Source organism: Dermacentor variabilis, chromosome 9, assembly GCF_050947875.1.
Source record: "Dermacentor variabilis isolate Ectoservices chromosome 9, ASM5094787v1, whole genome shotgun sequence".
NCBI classification, from domain to species: domain Eukaryota; kingdom Metazoa; phylum Arthropoda; class Arachnida; order Ixodida; family Ixodidae; genus Dermacentor; species Dermacentor variabilis.
Window position 1 is genome coordinate 146,604,334 of NC_134576.1, and position 22,610 is coordinate 146,626,943.

A 22,610-nucleotide genomic window follows, 5' to 3' on the forward strand; every position below is an offset into this window, starting at 1 on the left:
TAATTTAATTACCCACAGCATTTTTGAAAGATATGTCAAGGACGAGGTCCACTCAACACAGGAATGGTAAAAAGCATCCAAGATTACCCAGTCCACTTACAAGTCATTGCTGTGGCACAAGGTGCGTCAGGAAAAGCTTGTGCTCTTCTCCACCCCCCCCCCACCATTTCATTTTTTTAATAATGAAGCAGTCGTAGAGATGTAGGGAAGCTTGGCTCCGTTACAACAACTAGGGTTTGAAATGCTTTTTTGGTGCCTATTATTATTTTTCACAAAACTATTTCAAGACAACAGTTATCACAATGTGTTTGAACATCCAAAGCTGATCCAATAGCAACCGCTCTTACAAAACGGAAGCATGTGCCATCTACTATTCTTCGTGTGGTGCAGCTTTCTTTAGCAAAAGACTCTCACACAACATTAAAGACTGAGGTGCACTTTGGATGAAGGCAATTATTTGTTTGTTAATAAAAAAAAGTTTACATATATAATTCAATAGTAAAACTATAGTCAACCAGGCAACTTTTGTGGAAGTTTTCTCGCAAAAGAATTTGCAACTTCTCATTAAACATACCGGCGCCGACACTTGGGCATGAAAATTAAAATGGAAAATTAAGCCTTCAATTTCTCAATCACACTTTTTGCCCAATAAATGCAAGACAGGTTCCAGAAAAGACCCCACTCACTTGGCATCCTTTCAACACCTTCCCTACCGCTCGAAAGGTGCTCATTTTTTATGTTTTCATGTTTTAAGGTTTTATTTCCAGACGTATTAATCACAACTTAGATACATTAAATTCAGAGGTCGGTGAATATCAAACTTTTCGAATACAAATAGAATACGAATAATAAGTATCAAACATAGAATAGTCAAACGTACACACATATATTTATAGCACAAATATTTCGGTACAGTTAGGTGCCACGCTTGCACCGACTAGTGAAAAAAAAGACAGCCAACTATCACAGACAATTAGGATCACTGTCAAACACAAGATCCTCAATTGTACATAAATTAACTGAAGCAACTGCTTCTCAACATTATTAGAGTCTCGTTACACACAATATTTCCAAGAATGAATGGTTGTTGTATGACTAGCTTTCCAAATACTCTAAATGAAAAGTTAAAAAAAAGATCACAAGCTGTGGAAAAAGAAACGAAAGAACTGCTGAAGAACTTGTGTGTCATAGACACACATAAGAGGGCTGATTTCAAGCAAAACTTCACTCGTTGCAGCATAAAAGAAAAAAAAACTGCCACATGACTAGAGTGCATGAAACATTGAATTAGACAACAAGCAAAAATAAGCTTTTCATGTAAGGTTCCGGCACGAAATAGAGAACAAAGCTTGCATTACCACTGCTTCTGCATTACTTCGAAAACTTTTGTGCTTGTTTTACTTTTGATAAGTTGCGGTGGTTTGTTTAGCAGACAGAGAACAGTAACCCGACTTTAACCGACGGTTTTGTCGTGAAATATTTGGTTGGTTGGTTGGTTAGTTGGGGTTTAATGGCACAAAGGCAACTAAGGCCATGCTGCGCCAGTCACAAGACAAAGGAAACGAAAGGTTAAAGCAGGCAAACCTGCATTACATTATAGTTCGCGTAAATAACCAGTCGTCTCTAAAAAGTGGAATAGGTTAGTAAATGGCACTAGTGGGTCATCTGCCAGTAATAGGGCAGGGTGTAAAGGCATATTTAAATTATATAGGTCGTGTAAAAGCTTCCGTCGCTGTGTTTCAAACTGTGGACATGTTATAAGGATATGCATTACTGTAAGAGGTTGATTGCATTTTTCGCAAGTCAGCGGGTTTTCTTTACGGAGGAGAAAGTTGTGTGTTAAATGTGTGTGTCCGATCCGAAGTCGACACAGGATAACCTCATAGAACCGTTGCTGGTGAGTGCACGACTTCCACTCACCAATTACGGGTTTAATAAGATGTAGCTTGTTGCTTAAGCAATGGTCCCATGTCTGTTGCCATTTGGCCGTCAAGGCCTTCCTAATCGCCGTGATACTATCCTGATATGGAAGCGCCGTGTTTGTTATGTATTTGCGCGCTGCCATTGATGCACACCTATCCGCTGCTTCATTTTTCGGTATACCGACATGGCTAGGTACCCAGCAAAACCTAATTGACCGGCCGTATTTGTTTAATGTTACCAGGTTTAAAATGTCCCCTATCAGGGGTTCACATTCGGATTTCGCGTGTAGAGCCTTCAGTGTGCTTAATGAATCAGTGTATATTACTGTGTTTTCGTGTTTGTCAGCGATGCTCTTTTTAACTACAGTCCATATTGCGTATACTTCGGCTGTGTAGACAGAGGCATGTTGTGGTAATCGAATACTTGTTTCCCAATTTTCCGTTACGGCCCCCACACCGACGTGATCTTTTGTTTTCTAGCCATCAGTGTAATATTGCATGTTATTTTGATATTTGTCCTGAAGTGCACGGAATTCTTGTATAATGTATTCGTGTGGGATGTCTCTTTTCTTTAGATGTGTTAACGTCCAATCACATAAGTGTGTGAAATCGTACCACGGGGCCAACCGTTGTGGTTTCTTGGCTACCTCGAGGACTTCGTGGGGGATGTCATAGTCCCGACAGTATTGCTCATACCGCAGGACAAGTGGCCTAATCGTGTTCGGTTTATTTGTGTAGTGTAAGCGTGAGTTGCATTGTGTGAGGATGTTGTAGCATATGTGTTGTGGTGAAGACTGAATTCTGAGTACGTAGGAAAAAGTGAGGAATGCTCTGCGCTGCTGTAAGGAGGGTTCATTACACTCGACGTATAAGCTTGGAATAGGTGAGGTTCGGTAGGCACCACTTGCCAGTCGCAGTCCAAGGTTATGTACCGGATCAAGGCGTTGGATGTAGGACTGTCTGGCTGAGCTGTAAACCACAGAGCCGTAGTCTAAAAGGCTACGCACAAGAGACCGGTAAACTCGTAAAAGGCACGTTCGGTCGGAACCCCAGTGCTTATGAGACAGAATTTTAAGGATATTTAGAGATTTATTTGCTTTAATCTTCAGTGATTTTATGTGAGTTAGGAAGTTAAGTTTGGTGTCAAAGGTTACTCCTAAAAACTTATGGTGTTGTTTCACCGGCAGTATGGTGTCGTTCAATTTTAGGACTGGATCGCTGTGTAGCCCTCGTTTCTGAGAGAACAAAACAGTAACTGTTTTCTGTGTGGAGAAACGGAAACCATTTTTGTTAGCCCATTGTGTGAGTTTATTTATTGTCATTTGAAGCTGCCTCTCACAGGTTAGCAAATTTGAGGCACGGCAAGCCACTTGGAGATCGTCTACGTATAAAGAGTGCATAAGAGACGACGGTATGATCTTATTAACTGTGTTCATTTTTACTATAAAGAGTGTCGTGCTGAGAACACAGCCTTGTGGAACACCATTTTCCTGTATAAATGTATGAGATAGTACTGAGCCCAGACGTACCTGAAATGTTCTATTAGACATAAAATCAGCTAGGCAGTTCAGCATTTCACCCCGGATGCCGAGGTCAGCCAGGTCTCTTAAAATTCCATATCTCCATGTGGTATCATAGGCTTTTTCTAAATCAAAGAAAACTGCCAGACAGTGTTGTTTGTGTAAAAATGCATATCGAATTTCATGTTCTAGACGGACAAGATGGTCAGTGGTTGAACAACCCTTTTTATATCCACACTGATGGGGGTCAATAATGTTTCTTGGTTCTAAAATAAATGAAAGTCTTATGTTGATGATGCTTTCGTATGATTTTGCCAAAACGCTTGTGAGGGCAATAGGTCTGTAGCTGCTTGCGGATGTGGGGGATTTATCGGCTTTTAGAAATGGAACTACTATTGCCTTTTTCCACTCTACCGGCATTATGCCAGATTCCCAGATTAAGTTAAAAAATTTAAGGAGAGTGTTTACAGATGCTTGAGATAGATGAGCCAGTATGGCGTAGTGAATACGGTCGTGACCTGGCGCTGTGTTTTTCCCTGTAGAAAGAACTCTGGTTATTTCTCGTTGTGTGAGGGGGGAATTGTACGGTTCATTTGATGCGCCAGTAGTGGGCAGCTTCTGTTTTTCAGCAGACTGTTTGTATTGTAAAAATTCCTTTGTATAATTCCCGGAACTGGATATATCACGGAAATGTTCTCCAAGTATATCTGCCTGTTCTTGTATTGTTGTTTTTGTGCCTGGACTTGTAAGTAACGGTATTGTGTAAGATGGGTACTGTCCTCTAAATTTCCTGACCTGGTCCCACATTCGTTTCGATGTTACCGTACTATTAATTGAAGAAATGTATTTTTGCCATGACGATTTTTCAGCATGTCTTCGGATGAATCGTGCTTTGGCTTTGGCTCGTTTGAAGTTTAACAGGTTGCTATAGGTGGGGTACCTCCGTAGGATTCCCCAGGCCTTATTTTGTTCTTTTTTAGCGTCGGTACACTCCTTCGTCCACCAGGGGTTTAGCTTTTTGCGTACTATACCCGATGACAGAGGTATGGCCTTTTCTGCCGCACAGATTATAACCTCAGTTATTTTTTTATTAAGCTCATCAATACTTAACTCAGGTGAAAAGACATCTTCCAGTATCGCGTTCTCGATAAAGACCGGCCAGTCCGCGAGCTTTATTTTCCATCGGCGTGGTCTAGTTACTAGGGTTTGTGGTGATGATAGGCGTTTGATGAGTGCGGGTAAGTGGTCGCTGCCATATGACGTGTCGAGAGCTTCCCATTTAAAATCAGTAAAAAGAGAGGGTGAACAAATAGCTAAATCTAAACAACTAAATGTGCGGGAAGTCGGTGAGAAGTAAGTTGGCGCACCTGAGTTTAAAAGACAGATATTATTTGACAGAATAAAATCTTCAACGAGTTGCCCTCTTTGGTCAGTTTTGACACAGCCCCAAAGAGTACAATGAGCATTAAAATCTCCTACTAAGACAAATGGCTCCGGTAGCTGATCTGTTAGATTTTCTAAGTCTTTAATAGTAAAATGCGTGTGGGGTGGTATATATAGTGAGCAAATGGTGATGGTTTTGTAGGATAGAATGGTTACAGCTACGGCCTCTAAAGATGTATTTAATTGGACATTTCGGGTGGGAGTGCCGCCCTGTACGACTATAGCCACTCCACCTGACAAACGGCTGGAACATTCGCGGTCCCTTCGGACAACGGTGAAGCCTCTAAGGAATTGACTGTGTTTAGAGCCTAAGTTTGTTTCCTGTAGGCAAAATGCCACTGGTGAAAACTTATTTGTTATGTCTTTAATGTCACCCAAATTGTAAAACAGCCCTCTACAGTTCCAATGCATGATAAAAGCCATAGTGGCAGAAGTGAGAATGGTAATTTATATATATGTACTAAGTAACTGTAGGTGACATTTGTGAGTGGGAATGTACTATTGGAAGAACGGTAACCGTTCAGGTTACCGGTCCCTTTGTTCGCGTAGTTATTGTGAGCTTGTCTTTCTTAGTGCGCTCCAGGGAGCACTGATGTTTTGGCGTCGATGACACTGGAGTTTTGGTGCCGACATCCATAACCTTCTCCGAGGCGCTGGATGATCGAGATCCAGGCGCTGAGACGCGCGTCTCAGGCCTGGGAGTTCGATTTAGCCTGGGACCCTGGGGAACCGGGGTCTGCAGGCCCGTCTGTGATGATGATGATGGAGCAGCACTGGCTGCTGCCACCAAGGGGACGGATGGAGTTACTACTGGGCCACTGACTCCGGTCCCTGTAGACTCCCGAGACCACTGTGGTGCTGTCCCCTGCCACACCGCACTGGCGTAGGTTGTTTGAGGTAAGTGTGCTAGTTTCTTTCTAGCTTCATAAAAGGAAATCTTCTCTTTCACTGTAAGTGCAATTATCTCTTTCTCTTTCTTCCAGCAGGGGGCAAGATCGTGAATATGCTGGATGATCTCCTTTACAGTTTGCACAGTGTGGAGCAGCGTTACAGTTTTCCGACTGATGGTCATTGGCACTACACTTTGCACATGTCGATTTACCTCTGCATGATTGCAATGCATATCCGAATCTCTGGCACTTGAAACACCGCCTCGGGTTTGGGATATACGGTCTTACGTTGATCTTAAAGGGACACTAAAGGTTACCAGAAACTCAAGTTAAAGTGGTAGAGCAATGTTCTAGAACGTCTAAGGCGTCAATATAATCGCGAACATAGCTTTAGTAACCGAGAAATTGAGGTAAATGCATGACACGATTTGAGACCCCCCAGCGACATTCCGGTACTAGCCCGATGACGAAAGGACTCATAATTTGTGTTACTAATACTCAACTACTCATATTAAAAATATCATTTCATTCGATTATAAGACGGAAAAAAATGTTAGTTGTCTACGTCTATTCGATTCTAAGAAAAGATAACATTTTGACGTTACCCTTCAGTAATATGGGTGTTCGAAAGGTTTCGTTTTCGCTCGACTCTGCGCGCTCGACTCTGCGCCGCGCACGCTTTGGAGTTTCAGTAGTTTCGTTATCGCGTCGTGCTGTGAGGGTTCTGCTGGCTCGCGAAACTTTCATTTGGAACAAGCAGCGAGAATGCCACGTCCATGTGATGTCGCGGGAAGCCCTCGTTGCTTTCCCGCTCCGGAGAGCCGGTGTCGAGGCCGCCGTCGTAGTACGCAACGACGCCGGCAGTGCGAGCCCTCAGCAGCAGGTCGCGCTCGTCGGTGCTCAAATCGCTGAAGTTGAGCCCACCATCGCGAGCCAATCTGTCGGTGTCAGGGTCCATTGCGACAAGCGTCGAAGTTAGCGTCATAGAATGAAGTACCAGCTTATGGGCGTCTTGCGCTGGAGTTTGAGGTATAGTAGCGGCGCCTGGTGGCGGTGCAGGAAACGACATCTGGGTCGTGCCAGCTTGGGTCGTATTGAGTCCTGGCTGTGGCGAAGCACGTTTCTAGGCCGAGTTTTGCGTCGACTCGCACATTTTTATGCCCTGTTGCGAGTGCGAAAAGGCTCGTCGCTTCTCATAGACCACGCTGCGAGCTCGCCGCAGCCTATAGTTTAACGAAAACGGACTCTCCGTGTGCCGTGGGACGTAATGTGGGACGTAATTCGTTTCTCCTTCCGCTAGCCACCATACTCCCGTTTTCGCTCTGCTGTCGGCTCTGTCTTGGCTCTGTTTCTGGCCGCGCGTTCGCGTTTTGCGCAGAAAAGCCGTAGCGCCGTCTGCGGACGCCGTTCTACTCCCCGATGGCGCAACGTCACTATGAGACCATGATGTCAGTACTCCTCGATCGAAGGGCGGGAGATTTGAACTGCGCTAGAGGTACGCGGACGCTTCAGAACGCATTTTCTCTTAAAATAAGTCTCTCCTTGGCACGAAACAAGCGTTTCGAGGTTTCTGTGATGGTATTTCAACAGTCCACGTTGACTTAATAGTAACCTTTAGTGTCCCTTTAAGATAGCCTGCATCAAGTGTAGTAGGTACAATACTAGTACTAAAGGTAAGTATAAAGTGTTTGGTCGGGATTTGTTCGTCATTTCTTCGGAGGGTTATTCTTTGAACTTTGATTACATTTTGTTCTTGGAAACCTTCCAGGAGTTCATCGCTTAGGTTTAAGAAGTCTTCTTCTGATATTACACCCCTGCTTGTGTTGAGAGAACGGCGTGCTGAGATCGTGACTTTGGTGTTACCGACACTGGTGAGATGAGCGAGCTTTGCGACTTGGTCTTTGGTTTTGAGCTCAAGGAGGAGGTCCCCACTTGACATCTTTGAAGCTTTGTATTGCTTTCAGACTTTCTCTACTAGACATTTTGCTATCAGGAATGGCGATAGTTTTCTCATTGGCAGAGACTGTTCACTGTGGATCACATGGTAGCGTGGGAACATGTCTGCATTGGTTTTCAAACTGAAATCGAAAATTGCTTCGGTGCGCCCTCTTTTGTTAGGACGATCTGCAAGGAGGGGGAATGCATTTGCCATGTATTCTTAGAATATTCAGCGGCGATGGTAGCCACCCACCACCGAGCCTAACAAGGGGACGCTACGAGGTTAGGAACATACCTGTATACGTCAGCTATACAACGCCGCTATAACCTAGTATATGTACCCAAGGTTGGGTAGATACACACGGTTAACCCTTGCTGCCTGGAAAATGAGAAGTAAACTGAAGTGAGTAGAAGACAGGAAAGATTCAAAGTGAGAGAGAAAGACGAAGAGTGGAGAGGAGGACAGGAAAAGGCAACTAGCGATTTCCCCCGGGTGGGTCAGTCCGGGGGTGCCGTCTACGTGAAGCAGAGGCCAAAGAGGTGTGTTGCCTCCACCGGGGGGCCTTCAAGGTCCTAACACCCGGCATCGGCTCAACCCCCAGGATCCCCCTTTCCCCGGACACGGCTAAGCCGCGCACGGCTACACGCGGGAGGGTCCAAACCTCGTGTGCTCGGGTACGTGGTGTCGCAATACACCAAACGGCTGCTTACGCAGACGCCCCTGCGGGGGTGAAATATTTGGTTAGTTTCAATGTTCAAAAATACTGAATAGTACAAATACGAATAATTAGTGTGTAATATTCAAAACCTATTCAAACTTCAGACAATCACTTACTCCTAATTAAATTGTATCCTGATCACTGGTGTTTTAAACAGAAGTAAAGCAGAAATAATTGCTCGAAGAGATTTTGAGAATTCTTATGGAAAACTTCAAAGAAGTACCTTAAGAAGCAAGATTGACAGTATTAATTTGCTGTTTGTAGTATAAGTACCAAGAGTAAAAAAAAAGAAAATTAAATACACAATATATGCGCCCTGTTCCTAGTTTCCAGCTTCTGTAAGTGAGACCATGCAAAAAAATTATTATGCAGATTGGGTGGCATGAATATTAGCCATGGTGACACCCTTGAGTGAGCCAGGGCTTTACTTAAATATTCACTAGCAAGTAAGCACCTGTTCTGTGCGCATCGCGAATGCACGGCCAGACTTTTCTTTCAAGAGGGAAGCGAGCCTTCCTTACTTTTATTGCTTTCTCTTTCACTGGCCCCCGTGGACTCCGAGCTGTGCGCGAAAGAAAGGACCCCGCTCCCTCCGTTCGGTTCCTGGAAGTGACCCAGTGACGACGCTTCGGGCTGTCGGGTGTTGTTTCCCGGGCCTGGGGGCGGCGACGGGGATGGAAACCGCGGTTGGAAAAGCGCGGGACGGGCAGACTCGCCCCACCGGCCCTACAGACCGGACCACTTTCCTCCAGGGGCTAAAACTGAACGTATTGTGTATTTTTAACTTGCTTTTTTGACCGTCTCAATGTAATTAAAGTTTGTTTTAAATGTTCCACTGCGTTTGACCCGTTATCTAGCTGGACAGCGGACGCTTTGATCCCGTCAAGTGCGATCCGCGAGGCCAACATAGTAAAAAAGTGAAGTCGACTGCCATCGGCCGCCAACTCAACGTCCGCTGCAGTGGAATACGTCGCACGGCAAGACCTCCTGTTTGACCATGACATCCGCCGACTGCAAGGACACGGCATCGCCTACAAGTTGAGCAGCTGACGGCACACAGGGCAAGGACAAGGTGGGCTCGTTTCAAATTTCATCGCGCAGCTTAGCAGGCTTCACCACATACGTCCGCTTTGAGTGAGATACGTCGTGAAGCACGCACGCCAAAATGAATCAGGACAAGCTGACGCCTGAAACGTCTCAAGTTATGACAGGAGAGCATGAAGTTTCACCGGCAAATGTTCGACCACAAAGAGCGACTACGTTTTCCATGAACGCTAAAGAAACGTATGAAACGAGCCGCGAAGAGCACTGCCGGAGAATAGACGCTGCCTGGAAGAACGTGGAGACAGCTATTTTCAAAGTGTCATGTGCGAAAGAGGAAGACGTTAACAGCGCCGCAACGCAGCTTCGCGCAAGCTATGAGCGCTACGAGCACGTCGCCGCCAGATACGCTACCTTCCTCGCCAAAACGAGCAGATCTGAAACCCAGCAGGAATTAGAACTTCAGAAAACAATCGACGCAGATCGTTATGTGACTGTGAGCGACAAATTACGTGAGGCTACAGAACGAGAACGTGAGCGCTTACAAGAGGTAATGTCGCAGCACTCTCTATCGGCCCACTCAAGCGTTTCTTCGAGGTCACGACGATCGGGCTCGTCAACAATCAGCCTAGCCGCCGTACAAGCACACGCACAAGCTGAAGCCGTCCGGGCCAGAGCAGAGTTTGGTCGCAGAGAGGCCGCGATGCGTATTGAGAAGGCAAGGATAGAGGCTGAATTGGATATCTTGCAGCATGAAAAAGAAGCGGCAGGTGCAAACGCACAGGCGAATGCGCTCGAGGCAGCCGTGGAGCAGGATGGCGGGGAGCACATGCGCACGCTCCCTCCTGTGGACCGAACGCTGCAGACTAGGAGTTACATCGATGAACAGCAAGCCCTACGCAACTCTGCGCTTGTGTTAACTGAGGTGGCTGTCACCAACTCTAGCGGCGACATAAACAATGCTCACACGGCGCCGGGTGCCCACACAGCTGCGTATAATTCAATGTGTCTGCAAGCTGATTAACGGCCACCTGACTACCATGCTGCCCCTAACAACCTAAGTTATAAGCATGCTGGAGCTACGAGTCGTCCTATGGACTTACGAGTTGATCCGCAGCCGCTTGTGCACGCCCCGGCACACAACAGTTCAAGCTCAGAGCTAGCCGGTGTCCTTAAATTCCTGTGCCGCAAAGACCTTGTTTCAAGCGGTCTTATCAAGTTTGATGATCGACCTGAGAACTTTCGCGCTTGGAAATCATCGTTCAAGGGTGTTGTCAGAGATCTAGGTCTTTCTGCCCAAGAAGAGCTAGACCTTCTCATCAAATGGCTTGGCCCTGAATCGTCACGTCAGGCTCGGAGGTTGAAATCAGTGCATGTCGATGACTTTTCAACGGGCTTGAACGTTGTGTGGAAACGGCTCGACGACGTCTTCGGGCGCATTTGGGGCAATTGAGGATGCACTACTGAAGTGGCTGGAAGACTTCCCGAAGATATCTTACCGGGAAAATACGAGACTCCAGGAACTTGGCGACCTCCTGCTAGAACTCGAGGCTGCGAAAACTGACCCGTATCTTGCCGGTCTTGGCTATTTGGATACCGCAAGAGGGGTCAACAAAATTGTATCGAAGTTGCCATCTGGACTTCAAGAAAATTGTATGTCGGCGGGGTCGAAATACAAGAAAGATCATGACACTGCATTTCCACCCTTTTCTTTCTTTAGCAAATTTGTTAGAGATCAGGCCAGCATGAGGAACGACCCGAGTTTCATCTTGAATCCACAAAATGCCTCGTCTGAATTCAATCAAAGGAAAGAAGACAATGCTACGAAGAACACGCGGCAAAGATCATCTGTGTCAGCGAGGAAAACAGAAGTGGATCCTGCTTCTGCCAAGATTAATCAAGATGCCACTGCTAACGATCAGCAACCGGAATCGAGAGACTTGAAAAGGTGGTGTCCATATCACAAGAAACCTCACCCTTTGGAAAGGTGTCGCGCCTTCCGTGAGAAAACCTTGGAAGAGCGGCAATCTTTCATAAAGAAGCAAGGGATCTGCCTACGATGCTGCTCATCCAAGAACCACATGCAGTGGCAATGTCAGGCAGTTGTGATATGCCTCATATGCGACAGCGCCGACCACGCCACAGCGCTTCACCCAGCACCGCCAACCTCAGAGCCTTCAAGGGCTAGTGGGTCTGATGACACTACGACAGATGACTCAGAAAGAAGAGTCACATCTAGGCGTACCGAAGTGGCAAACGCTGGCAACAGCACAAAGTCGTGTGCTAAAATCTGCCTCGTAGAGGTGGCCCATGAGACTCAGCCTGAGAAGACAGTCAGAGCGTACGCGATTCTTGACGACCAGAGTAATCGCTCGTTGGTTAGGCCGGAACTCCTCAACGATTTCGAAATGAAGGGGACGCCTACGCAATACACGCTCCGCACTTGCTCCGGCAGTACTGAAGTGGTTGGAAGAGTCGCTCATGGCTTTTTCGTGCAGAGCATGTCAGGCGAAGTCAAGTTTCCTCTTCCCCCACTCCTCGAGTGCAAGGCAATTCCAGAAAACAGAGATGAAATTCCGACACCTGACGCTGCAAGGCACTACCCGCACTTGAAGTCTGTAGCAAATCACATTCCGCCTCTTGAGGAGGCTGGAATACTGCTCCTCCTGGGCCGGGACATCCTAAGAGCTCACAAGGTTTGTCAGACAATCAACGAACCCCACAACGCACCGTATGCTCAGAAGCTCGACCTCGGATGGGTCATTGTCGGCGACGTTTGCGTTGGTCGAACGCGGAAAACGGGCAGCGTCAATGTGTTCAAGACCAATGTGCTGGACAGTGGGCGACCATCTCTTTTTGAGCCGTGCCCAAGACATTTCTTTGTTAGGGAAGCGCCGATTCTCTACTCTGCGGATAAGGTCTCAAAAGATTTAGGATTGGCAGCAACATTGGATGACACCCTGGCCCCGAATCTTTTCGAGACAACAGAACTTGACAACCAGTGTGCTCACTCCATGGAAGACAAGACATTCCTCAAAATAATGAATAGTGAATTCACCCAAGACAAATTAAACAATTGGGTCGCCCCTCTCCCCTTTCGCACACCGAGAAGTCGGCTTCCGAACAACAGAGAACAAGCTCTGTCTCGTCTGCTCTCGCTACGGCGTACCCTGCGAAAAAATCCTGAAACAAGGGAACGTTTCGTGAACTTCATGAACGAGCTCTTCATCAAGGGTCATGCGGAGGAAGCTCCACCACTTCACGTGGACGAAGAATGTTGGTATCTGCCCATATTCAGCGTTCACCACCCCCAGAAGCCTGATCAAATCCGTGTCGTATTTGACTCCAGCGCTCAGTATGAAGGGGTATCTCTGAACAACGTTCTCCCGACCGGCCCTGACCTGACGAATAACCTTGTGGGGATTTTGATACGCTTCCGGCAAGAACCAGTTGCGGTTACAGCAGACGTTCAGCAAATGTTCTACAGTTTCATGGTTCGCGAGGACCATCAGAACTACCTGAGGTTCCTCTGGTTTAAGGGCAACGATATCTCCAGAGGAATCATAGAGTGCCGAATAAAGGTTCACGTTTTCGGCAACAGCCCATCGCCAGCTGTTGCAACGTATGGCCTTCGACGGACTGCCCAACAAGCTGCCCCACGATTTGGTGAAGATGCCAGGAAGTTCGTTGAAAGAGATTTCTACGTCGATGATGCGCTTAAGTCTCTTCCGAGCGAAGAAGATGCCATTAGTCTGCTGTAAAGAACGCAGAAAATGCTTGCAACAGCTAACATAAGGCTGCACAAGATAGCTTCGAATAGGCTTAGGCAGAATGTGCTGAATGCATTTTCTCGAGAGGACCACGCCCAGGGACTGAAGAACCTCGACTTCGGCACAGACGCGTCGCTTACGCAGAGAAGTCTCGGTCTACTGTGGGACATAGGTGACGACAGCTTCGTCTTCAGGGCTCCTCGTCAGGACAGGCCATATACGCGGCGAGGAGTGCTGTCGACCGTCAACAGCCTTTACGATCCACTAGGGTTTGTGGCTCCAATAACGGTTCAAGGCAAGTACCTTCTCCGTGACCTCGTGACGAAGGGCTATGACTGGGACACGCCGCTTTCGGACGAGAAGAAGCAGAGATGGGACGAGTGGAAGAACTCTCTCCAGACACTACAGCACCTTCACGTGCAAAGAACGTATACGCCAGTCTCGACACTTGAAGCCGGAAGTAGGGACATCCATGTATTTTCAGACGCGTCCACAAGGGCCGTCACAGCTGTGGCATACCTACGTGTGACTGACAAGCAAGGAAACAGACACGTCGGATTTGTCATGGGAAAGGCCAAGCTTGCTCCACAACCAGAACACACCATCCCAAGGCTTGAGTTGTGTGCAGCAGTGCTTGCTATAGAGATGACCGATTCTATACTACGAGAATTGGACTTCCAGCCGAACTCGGTCACGTTCTACACAGATAGCAAAGTGGTCTTGGGTTACATATACAACGAAACACGAAGGTTCTACGTGTATGTGGCCAACAGGGTGCAGCGGATACGTAGCAGCACGCAACCTGAACAATGGAAATACGTTCACACAGACGAAAATCCAGCAGACCACGCCACTAGAGCGATTCCAGCGGCACAGCTTAAGAGCACGAACTGGTTGTCCGGACCTGATTTCCTCTCACGACGAGAAGAGGAAGCACGTTCGTCGAGCTTCATCCTCTTAAATCCTGACGAAGACAAAGAAATACGCTCTGAAGTCTGCACTCTGGCGACGGAGGTGAACAAACAACAGCGACTCGGAGCCGAACGCCTTCATAGGTTCTCGAACTGGAAATCTCTCACTCGTGCTGTAGCAAGTCTGATCCAGGTTGCCCATCGCGCAAAGAACGCATCACAAGGAGAGGTAGCTCCCGTTGAGGTGCTCTGCAAAGCCAGGCTCGTCATCATTCGCGCAGTACAGCAGGACGCATTTTATGAAGAGATATGCTGTATCCAGAGAGGAGAGCAGGTTCACAAGACAAGCTCGCTTCGAAGCCTTGACCCATTTTTAGACACCAACGGCTCGATCCGCGTCGGCGGCCGCTTGAACAGAAGCGACCTTCCAGACGATGAGAAGCACCCTCTCTTATTGCCGGGTCGGCACCATGTGGCGACGCTTCTCGTGCGCCACCACCATGAATGCGTGCAACACTAGGGCCGACACTTCACAGAAGGAGCCGTACGAGCTGCTGGGTATTGGATCGTCGGAGGTAAAAGGTGCATCTCATCCGTGCTGCAAGCATGCATTTCATGCAAGAAGCTGCGAGGGCGCTTTCACGACCAGAAGATGGCTGACCTTCCGGCAGACCGAATCAGCACAGATCCTCCTTTCACGAATGTTGGAATCGATGTTTTCGGTCCCTGGATGATTGCCTCTCGCCGAACGAGGGGTGGTGTTGCAAACAGCAAGCGCTGGGCAGTCATGTTCACTTGCTTAAGCATTCGCGCAGTGCACATTGAGCTGATCGAATCAATGGATACGTCGAGTTTCATTAATGCCTTCCGAAGGTTCCTAGCAGTGAGAGAGCCCATCAAGCTAATACGCTCTGACTGCGGGACCAATTTTATCGGAGCTTGCAGAGAACTTGGAATCAGCGCAGAGGGCATTCATCGCTCACAAATAGGCAAGTTCCTCAGCGGAAACGGCTGCAAATGGATATTCAATCCACCGCACGCGTCCCATATGGGCGGTGCGTGGGAACGGATGATCGGCATTGCACGCCGCATTCTTGACTCAATGCTCATGCAGTCACATCATCAACGACTCACGCATGACATTCTTGCAACCTTTTTGGCAGAAGTTGCGGCCATCATTAATGCCAGGCCCATAACTCCAACTTCGTCTGACCCCGAAGATCCCACAATCCTAACTCCGGCGACACTCTTAACCCAAAAACATGGAAGCGCATCTGTAACAACTGGGCAGTTAGATACAAGCAACCTCTACAAACGGCATTGGCGCCTCGTGCAAAACCTGGCTGACGAGTTCTGGAAGCGCTGGCGCACAACGTATGTCACTACTTTGCAGCAACGCCGAAAATGGCAAGCAGCAAAACCCGACCTCAAAGAAGGCGACGTCGTTCTACTCAGGGATAAAGAAGCGACCCGCAACGACTGGCCCGTCGGAGTGATTACGCGAAGCCTGCCCAGCGCAGATGGAAGGGTGCGCAAGGTCGAGCTGAAAACAGCCAAAGACGGGGTTGTGAAAACATTCTTCCGACCAACAACAGAAGTTGTGCGTTTGCTGTGACCGTGATACAGTGGTGGCGTCTTAACAACGAAAGACACCAGACGGGGAGTGTTCTGTGCACATAGCGAATGCACGGCCAGACTTTTCTTTCAAGAGGGAAGCGAGCCTTCCTTACTTTTATTGCTTTCTCTTTCACTGGCCCCCGCGGACTCCGAGCTGTGTGCGAAAGAAAGGACCCCGCTCCCTCCGTTCGGTTCCTGGAAGTGACCCAGTGACGACGCTTCGGGCTGTCGGGTGTTGTTTCCCGGGCCTGGGGGCGGCGACGGGGATGGAAACCGCGGTTGGAAAAGCGCGGGACGGGCAGACTCGCCCCACCGGCCCTAGAGACCGGACCACTTTCGTCCAGGGGCTAAAACTGAACGTATTGTGTATATTTAACTTGCTTTTTTGACCTTCTCAGTGTAATTAAAGTTTGTTTTAAATGTTCAACTGCGTTCGACCCGTTATCTAGCTGGACAGCGGACGCTTTGATCCCGTCAAGTGCGATCCGCGAGGCCAACATAGCACCTATGGTGCACGGAGCATTTGTGTTTACCCATTGTAGCCAACAGCTGGTTCAATTTTTACTCCTTCTTTGGGCTCTCGAGGCAATGGTTGTCAGGTTGAGGAGCATGCACAAGCCTCTCCCCATACTTGATTATTATGTTCCATCAGCTTTTCTGTGCAAGCAAGCTGCCCTATTCGTGCACCTTGGACTGGCACTAGACCCTTCACATGCTTCGCACAGTTCTTGTAGTGCAGTACTGTACAGCAATAAATAAAGGCATAAATCAAGCTTCTGTGAAATGTCACTCTCAAATTGACTGTATGCTCTTGTGTGAGTGAAAACTCCACAAGCAGGAAAAATTGCTCCTGATATGCTGTGCATACACTGTCGAAACGCTGATGGATAAAGGGAACCCACAATGGGAAAAATAATGTTGCACTTGATATTAGTTGAATGCAATCATCAAAACAACCTGCACGCCTGAGCATGTACCAATTATTAAGTCATTCTTAAAACAGCTAAGATGTATCAGAAAATTAGATAATGCGATGGAAGCTTCCGTATCTTCACTGCTGCTCTGTTAAAAATAATGTTGCCCAGTTAACAAAATCACAAATTCTGCATTGTTTTGTAGGGGACGTGCAACCATTGCCAGAGGCTACTTTCAACCACATCTCCTGTTGAACTTCTCTCCAGACCAACACCCCCCCCCCCCCTCCCGCCCGCCAATGTGCCAAAAACTGTTAAATTTAAGCAATATTTAAAATGCATTGTTCATTTCATACAGTATGTGTTGTTGCTTGTGGAATCATTCTAAAACCAACGCTTAACGCGTCGAAAAACTGTCGATAAAATTGACTGATTTCTTTGGGTGTAAAAAAAGGGCTAAGTCTATAAGCTTGATGATTGAAATTAGGCACATAAAAAAGAAAGGCCAACAGAGAGACGCATAAATGTGCACCTGCATGTCAGCTTTCCGTATCTTGTCCACCGCAAGTAACCGCACCCCACCACTTACTTTTTCTTTATTTTGCTGAGCGCTCCTTCGTGCTTGGCGACACGCATCGCGCCCCAGATGGGACAAATCCGAAGGCGATGTTACGCGCGTTGCTGGACCCTCGCGGAGCCAAGAGACAGCGCGCGAAGCGCACTCGACATCCGCCCGAGCGAGGTCCCTCGCCCGAGACGCACCCCGCGACGGCTGAGCAAAGTCGGGCGCGCCACCCAGCCATCAACCCCCAGCAGAGAGCTACGCGGCTAACGGGCGCACCCCGCCCTTCGGCTTGCGCGCAGGCCACGAGAGGGAAACCACCGCGACGCGGCTAGCCACGGAGCGACACTCGTCGAACCCCCGGGCCCAGCAAAGAGGAAGAAGGCGCCGCGAACTTTCGCACGCATCGCTGCGCCCACCATTTTTGTTCGACGGCGCGCGCACCGCCGTCCGCTGACAGGCCTTTCGAGTGTTTCATCTCTGCGCGTCAAAGCCGCGTTGCTCAAAAGGCGTCGCGCTTTTTAACGTCGCTGCGAAACGGACGGCCGGATAAACGAACGGCCCCGCCGGCGAGTGGAACTAATAATAGTCGGGCTTTATTGCTTCGCCAAGCCTTTCAGTACGGATCGGGCGTGCGAAAATACCGCGCGTTGCCTAAAGCCGTCGTCTGCTCGATAAGCCGCGCCGATTACGAGCGATGAAAGGCAGTTTAACTTTTCAATCCGGGACGAAAATATCCGCTATTATTATGTTTGTGTTTTCAAACGAATCGGAGGTGGGCTGCAAAACGTGAACGATGTAAGAGGTGCGAGAGTGATCGCGATGAAAGCTTCAGAACATGCAAAATTCTAAAGGCACAGCCAATTACGTTAACACAAGCAGTGTAATGCTGTGGCATAGCAGTTTCAGACAACGTGGCCTGCAGTTTCTCTGCACCTATTAATGGTGCACTTCACCTAGGCTTTCGATTCCCCGAGGTGCAGCGGTGCACCCTCGTGCTCGAGTGAACGGGGTGCAAGCCATGGTGCCGCCATGGTGCAGTGCACCGTTGAACCTTGCAGTGAGTGAGTGCAACCCGGTACACCATAACTGGCACCACATGCAGCTTTTCGTTTGTGCTGCCGTGCACGTTATTCTGAATCGAGCAAACCCATTGACGCAGCAACTTGTCAAGATGGTTACGCATCTGTGCTTTGCAGTAAGTGTGCAAGTCAACCTGGGTAAATGAATTTGGTTATACCAAATGGCTACTGCACTATACTGAGCCAGCTTATTTTTAACTTATTCCTTTTTTTTTTTTGCGACTCTCTAACCTTCTTTCTCTCCCCAATTCCCTTCCCCAAGTAGCATGTCAGTGATATCTATACGCTGGCTAAAATCTCTGCCTTTCATTAAAGGGTTTTCTCTCTCTGAGCCAGCTTTTACCAATCCAGACAGGAGATTCTGGTTGGGACCAGAACACTCTACATGTACATCAAATCAAACAAGGAGACCATTATGGATATCTGTTAGACTCATTCTGGTAGCCACAAAAATGGAGTGGCAAGTGACACCCTGCCTTCAGCTACTACTTCTCTGACACTTGTGTACCATGCTCACCTTTACCTGTGGCACATTCAAGTAATGGCCACAAACTTTTGACTACATAAATCAATTGAGGACAAAATTTAAGCAATTCACTACAAGAACTTTTACCTTGCTTCCTTTTCATTTACTGCCTTGTCCATTTTTTCCATGCTACACAAAAACACATGGCAAAAAAAAAAAAAAAGGAAGAGTGGTGGCGTTAAAAATCTTTCCATTCTCTATTTTCCTCTTTATTTGCCATTGCACTCTTGTTGCTACGTTTGAATATTGTCACTAGGTAGTGACGGTTGAGGACACAGCAACAAAACTGTGAATGGCACAACTAACTTTATTGGGCGAACCTGTGCCCAGAAAAAGCAGGCTACACTCAATGCTCAACAAAAACGGTGAACACAGTCGGCGATCGTCCAAAATCTGATCAGCGGGTCAAGCGCATCGGCTTTTATACATCAGTAGTCAAATGTTCCAGAGTAATTGCTGGGACCTGTGTGCCTTCCACAAAGTTCTACATTATTCACGTCGCGCACACATGCAATAAGATTACACAAGGTTCGGTCACAGACAGCGGATGGAACCATCGATAACATTTGTTAGGCGGTGAAACGTGTCGCCTGATAAAGACAAACAAGTACACGGTCAATATCTTGACAGATTTGCCATGACAGTGCAACCAGTCAATTTTCCAAATGCACTTTTCAGTGAAACTGCACCAGAGTAAATACTTTGTGTGGCTTTCACAACGTGTTGTCCAAGTTAGCAGTACGTAACATAAGGATAACTTAAGATTTGCTAGAAGATCAGAGACATGGCGTAGTAGAATTGCTGAGAAACTGAGATGGTGTCGGCTTGAATACAGGAGGAGCCATGAAGTCTTTTTTATATCTTTTTACATACAAGAAAAAAACTAGCTTGCTCATTCACTCTTTCTTTGAATGAGCATCATCATCATCATCATCAGCCTATCTATGTCCACTGCAGGACGAAGGCCTCTCCCTGTGATCTCCAATTACCCCTGTCCTGTGCCAACCAATTCCAACTAGCGCCCGCAAATTTCCTAATTTCGTCGCGCCACCTAGTCCTTTGCCATCCTCTACTGCGCTTCCCTTCTCCTGGTACCCATTCTGTCACCCTAATGGTCCAACGGTTATCTAATCTGCGCATTACATGACCTGCCCAGCGCCATTTTTTTCCTCTTAATGTCTATTAGAATACCGTCTATACCCGTTTGCTCTCTGATCCAAACCGCTCTCTTTCTGTCTCTTAAAGTTGTGTCTAGCATTCTTCATTCCATCGCTCTCTGAGCGGTCCTTAACTTGTTCTAAAGCCTCCTTGTCAGTCTCCAAGTCTCTGCGCCATATGTCAGCACCGGTAAAATGCACTGATTATATACTTTCCTTTTCAATGATAACAGTAAGCTCCCAGTCAGGACAGCAGGTGCCATAAATACCACACACACAGATGTAAAAACAGAGAGTATTTAACTGTCTTTAGTTCATGGTCTAAAATATTTGCTAAAAATTATGGTGTTTTACATGCCAAAACCACGATTTAATTATGAAGCACGCAGTAGTGGGACTCCAAAAATTTGGACCACGGGGTTGAAACGGACTTTATTTAGACAGTAGTGCAGAAGCACATGGATGAAAGAAAAAGCTGTGCACCTAAATCTAAGTACATGGGTGTTAAGTACCCGGTGGCCCCATCAAAATGCGGCCACCGTGACCGGGATTCGATCCTGCGACCTCGTGCTTAGCAGCCCAACACCATAGCCACTAAGCAACCACGGCGGGTTCTAATATATTTGCTAACAAGCTAGTTATCCTAGTAGGCACCTTCATGAGTTGATAAAAGACAGCATACCTACCAATGAAATCTATGTCATTACACATGATGGCAAGATAATTGAATTCATTTGAAAGAACAATATAAAAGACCCCCATAACCAAAAGCTATCATGATGTAGGTAACATTGTTGCAAGCTGGATGCTGACACAATGTTTGTTACAGTATCTTTTTGTTTTGTCTTGAGAATGCTCAGTGTGGCCCTTTTGTAGTTCCTTAAAATGATTTACTTATTCATTTTCTTTTGATTTCCTAATTTATGACATGTCATGAAACGAAAGAAATCATTTTCAACTACTATTTCATTGCTGTATTAAAACTAATCCTTCATTTCTTGCTTTTCTTACCTATGTAAACAGTTTGTAGTGTTTATTAGTAACTGGTTTTTCAATGTGCATTTATTCGATGTGTTTATACGCAATAAATTATTATTAATTTGACCTTTTTCTTGCATTAGCATTTGTTAATTTCATCGCATGTTGTTTGGGCCGATGTTACCATGCAAGGGGATCAGGGATTTTGTGAAGTTGCTCATGCAAACAAACAGACAAAAAGAAGCAAGCAGACCTAAAGATCAGCCGCATCTCATCTATCCTCTATTGCACAGCACTTGTAGTGTATCTATGTCCTCCTTTGTCTTCGTTTTCAGTGCGATGTTATTAGCCATGCACAACCATGACACAATAGAATAAAAAGAAAGCAGTGAATAAACCTCCCCAACTTCTCTGGGGGAAAGCAGACAGAAGAGAAATCAGTGACCTACAGCAGAGGCAGTACAATGGACAGACTGTACAGGCACATGGCAGGATTCCAAATGACAAGAGCTCTGTCTAATAGTACATAATTTTATCCAGACTGACATACTTCATAGGCACTGCCTCGGAAATATCTGCAGCTACAGTTGAGAGGCCTCTGCAGAGTGTACCACTGAATGTACTAAGCAACTCAAAGTGTGGCCCCCAAGAGCCAGCGGCGCACGCAAGAACACACTGCATGCCAGCCGATCTCAGAGGCTATGCTCACAATTCACCTTTTTCACGGCGCGACTGCGCATGCGCTCTGCCCTAGTGGATTAGTTGCAAAACACTTTAGAAGGAACGCGCGCACAGCTGCGCGGCCAGATATCAGGGGGGAAACTACTCCAAAAAAAAAAATATCGCACGGACGCTAACTGCAGCGAACACTTGTGCTGCGTACCGCATTGAAACTCTACTGGTAGCTCGACGTCAGTGCGGCGCCGAAAACGTGCGCAGCGTAAGACTACAACTCCACTTTAAAACAAAAAAGGGCCAGGGCTCATCCGGACTGCACCGTGAACCACGTAGTTACCGCCCTGCATTGACGGCTGTCATAATTTATCGATAAAACCCTGCATCACACTTGGGCGACACTTCAAAAACACGTTGCTGACACAGCCTTCTTGCACAGTCAGCCCACTCTTGCTGTGGGTGGCAGCGCATGCCTGACTTCACATACTCATTTAAGGCATGGTAACACTGGGTCGGTACAAAACCAACAACACGCTGACGCCGACGATTGGACGACTATTCAGCACTGTGTCACTGAGGCCATTTGATCATAACAGGCCGACAACAACGCAACAGATGGGTGCGAGTTGTCATACAGCGCAACAGGCTTTCTTGTCCACGGCCCCAACAAAATCAGCGTGCCGACCATGATAGCTTGACGGAATCCTATGCGATCAGCCATTGAACCAACAACGCAACAGCTGCAGCTCATTCACTTGTATATATAATTATTCGCGTTTAGAATGCGTCGACATGCCTTCGAAGTTGAAATGCACAAGCTTCAGTCCTCTCAAGCCTCGCACGTGAAATCTGAGTCAATGTTGATCCTGCTTAGCGAAGGTTGGGTTAGGCCTCGCCCCGTCGAGTTCGTGCACCCGCTTCCCGTGGACCTGAACTTAAATTAAG

General features: G+C 47.2%; 1 protein-coding gene across 7 annotated transcripts in view; it reads right to left on the minus strand.

Moving 5' to 3' along the window:
- Positions 1 to 22,610, minus strand: part of LOC142557772 (SLIT-ROBO Rho GTPase-activating protein 1-like) — a 158,747-nt gene that overhangs the window by 131,324 nt on the left and 4,813 nt on the right. Inside the window, exon 1 of one of the 7 annotated variants that reach the window (XM_075669879.1) lies at positions 17,275 to 17,566. The exons of the other annotated variants lie outside the window; for them this stretch is intronic. The gene's annotated coding sequence lies outside the window, so the exon portion shown is untranslated. Of the gene's footprint in view, positions 1 to 17,274; positions 17,567 to 22,610 lie in introns of those variants that run through there. 7 annotated transcript variants of the gene reach the window in all.